This window comes from Cebus imitator, unplaced genomic scaffold, assembly GCF_001604975.1.
Source record: "Cebus imitator isolate Cc_AM_T3 unplaced genomic scaffold, Cebus_imitator-1.0 Scaffold514, whole genome shotgun sequence".
Classification (NCBI taxonomy): Eukaryota; Metazoa; Chordata; class Mammalia; order Primates; family Cebidae; genus Cebus; species Cebus imitator.
The window spans coordinates 171,501-175,916 of record NW_016107829.1 but is presented as its reverse complement, the minus strand read 5'-3'; positions in this window follow the sequence as shown (position 1 = coordinate 175,916).

The window sequence follows — 4,416 nt, the reverse complement described above, 5'->3', positions numbered from 1 at the left end:
ATGGAGTTTAGATAATTTCTTTTTTTATTCTTTGCTTGGGCTTTTGTCTCATGTCTTTTAGCAAAAGTGAATAAAGATGTCTCCGTTTTACACCAAAAGATTCAATTACTTTTCAAATGCTGGGTAAACATCTGCAGATGAACAATCTTAACCAACGTATTTTGATTCTACACCAAATTATGTGACACTTTTGTTTTCTCTCCAAGAGCAGAGAATAGATTCAAGCCTGCTATTCCGAGCTGGGGCTTCCACTGCCACTAGCACTGAACTTTTGGCAGGCAGCCAACCAATCTCTGTAGTGCAGTGAAACTCTGATTCCATCTGCTCCAGGAGTGCAATATATTCCACTTCAGGTCAAAAGTGGGGAGCCAGCAGTATTAACATTACACTAATCTGTAAAGACATTTTCACTGGGCTAGATAGGCTAATGTTACACAGGGTTTCAAAGCTTCAAGGGTAAGGAGCAACAGTAATTGTCAGGGGAAGATACAGTAGGCAATGGATTCTTGCCGAGAATATTCCAAGATAGACTAGATGAATGGTTCTAAAGAATGAAGAAAGAAAAGAAATACCTTTTAAAAGAGACAAGTCATTTGCTGTCTTGTTAAGCAGGTATTTCAAACACTGCTTTGGATCATATGCGTAGCAGTTATAAACTCTCTTACCCTTTTTTTTTTCTTGTTTACTCCTGTGTCCCCCAAACTTAAGCACACATGCATTTATACACACACAGCCTCAAAGCCTATTAAATAATTGATGAAAACTACAATCTTTATTTTAAAAACCTAGCTGGAAATAAATTGCTTAGTATAACCTTGGTGTTGTAAAATCAGAACTATTTCCAAGCTCTTTAAAGATTTGTTAAATAAAAGTGAGCATGTGGCTAACCCCTCCCCCATCTCCTCCTCCCCCTCTGCTCCATTTCAGCTACCCCTCCTTGCTTTTCTGTGGTTTGTAGAGAATATGCTTAGTCTGGGGATACACAGCTCTGTAATCAATTGCTCTTTAAATATAACCTACCAAGGACTTTATTATAGGCCCTTTATGGAAAATATACCGAAGGAAAATACTCTGAAAGCAGATTAATGTATACAATGGAAATTTAATACCAGTAGCAAAAAGGATCTTTTTCATCTCCCTAGTTCTTTGGTTGGGAGGGAGAAAGGTAGTTTAAGGTTCATGCCTTTAGGCACATCAGAAGGCATTAACAACTACATTTCAGGAAATTGTAATGTATAAAAGTTCAATTTAGACTGCTTGATTTTCTTTTAGCAGAAGAGGAAAAATGTTTGGCTGGAAATAAACCGTATGAAAATTCCCACAATTAGGAAGTATACAGCTATGTTTTGGCTATAATTTGATGTTATGCACAGTTGACGTGAAAAATTACTTTTGTGCTAGAATGATAGATTTCCCTCTGGATGGAAATATGCTATCTCTATAATTTAAAAAGTAACAAAACCCCCACATAATTTCAGTTTTCTTATAGAGTAAGTGAAAATCTAGGGTTATAAAAAGTTTTCACTTATCTTCCTCCTTTTTAAACTTAAATATGAAAGCTGTTTGGAAATTTGTAAAGCCATTGGGATTTTCAGTCTCAGAAAATAATGAAGGAAATTTGGCAAGCATTTTTATTGTACAGATTTAACACTTACTGCCTCTGTTTATTCCTTGTCATAAAAATTTGGCTATAAAAGGAACTAAACTTACATAGAATTGAGCACCTTCCTTTCCCTTCCTTTTTTTTTTACAGTTCTCCATCTAAATGGAAAATTCACAGAGAGTACAGACTAATGAATATGCATGAGTCTTCATGCATTGATATACATATGATTTCTCCTTTATAAAGAACGGCTTGGAAGACTTGTTATCTGATCAGAAAAGCCTGTAGTAAGTGGAGTTAAAGAAGACTGACTCCAATCCCCTCAGCCTTTGCAATTGCTTTATATTCTAATCACTGCGCTAAGCATCTGTCCCCGGCAGGCAGCTTGTTCAATCTAGCAGATAACGAATGCAGCCCGATGGTGGCTGCGCTGGCCCTTCCCCATGCACGCGAGGAGCTAGTGTTCCATTCCTCTGATTACACAGGCAGCAGGAAAGCGCTCTCAGAGCTGTAATTGCCTCCGTTATGAAACATCTTCACCTGTTAGCCAAAGCTAAGTTGAATCACAGCAGAAATTATTAACAGTGGCTGCTTTCAAGCCAGCTTAATTTGAGCTGATGCTGCTGTTCACTTAACCCAGATGAATAGGTGTGCAGGACGAGAGTCTAAGCAGAGATGACACCCCAATGAATATTTGCTCTCAGTCCTGCTGTGGGGAACTGGCTTGCACAACAACAGACAATTGTTAAAAAGCTAAGGGGGCATTGGACAGAACTGGCCCCTCTGCAGGCACCTATGTGCTCGTGAGAACTTCCTGACGAATGGCCGCTTTTAACAGCTAAATCATTTTTTCAATTAGTTTCCACAAATGTTGGCAAACACAAACTGTTTTTGGGGGGCATGCACAATGGTGTGAGAAACACTACCCTGCTTCAAGAGTGGCCAGAAACACTCTTTTTCAGTGAGCTGAACAGGCATTAAAATTTAATGGTCTGCTTTCATTTTCTCCGCAGTGTGCTTCAAGATGATTATAAATTACAGCATTCTGCTTACTTTTGACGGAAAAAGTCATGTATCAGCATTTGATTTAGAAGCTGCGTGTGCTTGACATATGAAACACATCTTGCAGATATGATTTATCACAGAGCTCTTTTTTTGTTTGTTTCAGGACAAAATAACTGCACAGGAGGTTCGCCATTGTGACAGTGACCGCCATCCCCACAGTAGGGGTATGGCTGTGGCTTCAGAAGGTTGAATTCCCAGTCTGAAAAATCTGTATATATCTTTATTTTTCAAGTGGAGGAATTCTTTTGTTTGTTTTCCAAAGCTCAACATTATTCCCAAAGATCTCATTCTTTTTTTTTTTTTTTTTTAACTTTGCTGGGAAATGATGAGCAAGGCATTACTAAATATGGTAATCTTCTCCCAAAGTTGAATGGGGTGTCACAGAGCAAGACGTCCCTCTGTAATGCCAGGGCAATTTGGGAAGCTGCTGGCTTGTAGGGCCTCTGATGCAATATGACTGGCCCAGGAGGCAGGTTGAGAGCAGATGGAGGATTTGTCATTTGGATGGGTATGAGACTAGAGGCATGGTAAAGGCAGTGCCTGATTCTGCTGTCAGCTGTTATCTTTCTTTGCCTCTGAGGTTATATCTGCTGGTGAACTGAGCTGCAGCATTCTGAATGACCGATCCATTCATTTCAGCATCTCTTTACCAACAGCTCTGATGGCTGTCGCCAAAATTATTGTGTGAGGACCCACACTGATCATTAAATGATTTAAGCAAACAATCAGCTAGGCCATGCTTTATTTACCAAGTCTGACTAATAACTATAACAAAGCTGCAGAAATCCTAAACATTATTTCAAAATCACATTTCCCGGTAGAAGGTGTAAGTTGGAAATACATTCCCCTTGTCTCCTGCTCCATCCTTATAAAACCAAATTCATGTTTCGCCTTACCTCTTCTGTGTAGGTTTATCAGCACCTCCTGTTAGTTACTCATGGCCTCTTCTCGCTGGACAGCCTATTCCAGTACTTGTGACTCTGTACAGTAATCATCTGTGATCTTGTTTCCTCCCCCTTTGTTATTCTGTAAGGTCTAACTCTTAATCATCTTCCTCTCCTCATTCCCTGGTATACAGTCTGACACAAAATAGGCTCTCAACAACAATTTTAGGTGAATTCATGTTGAATGAATGTATAAATGAATGATTATTTCAGTCAAAAGAAGAGGTGAGGGTGTATAGCAGGGCTAGTCATAGTCCCTGAACATTTCTTTCAATATGGGAAAAGAAATCTCAGCTTTTGGGTGGGTACATAGCTTCCTGGAATTCAGACTTTGTGTCTCAGCCTCACCTGCAGCTAGGTATGTCTGTTTTCTAGATTGGGTCAATGGGATGTATGTGGAAGTGTGTGGTAGTTCAGGCAGTGTTCTTGAGCACGGCTGACAAGAGGCTGTCATGGCTGCAGCACTTTGTACTCCAGGGTGTTCTTGGGATTGAAAGCCCCATCCTGCAGAACAGCAAGATAGAAGGAATTGGGGATTCTGATACCACAAGGAGCACACTAACCCTGGCCTGATTACTTACACATTTCTTGAACGTGAGAGGAGAAAAACAAAGCAAAACTCCCACCCTCATGTGATACGTGAATTGAAACCCTTGCTGTGATTTACCAATAGGAGCAGCTACATAATTTTTAGAGCTTGGTGAGAAATGAAAATGAGGTATCTTTTGTTTAAACACGATTAACAATCCCAAGACAGCAACAGCAGAGATTCAAGCAGGCAGGTAGAGCCATGTGTGATGAAGC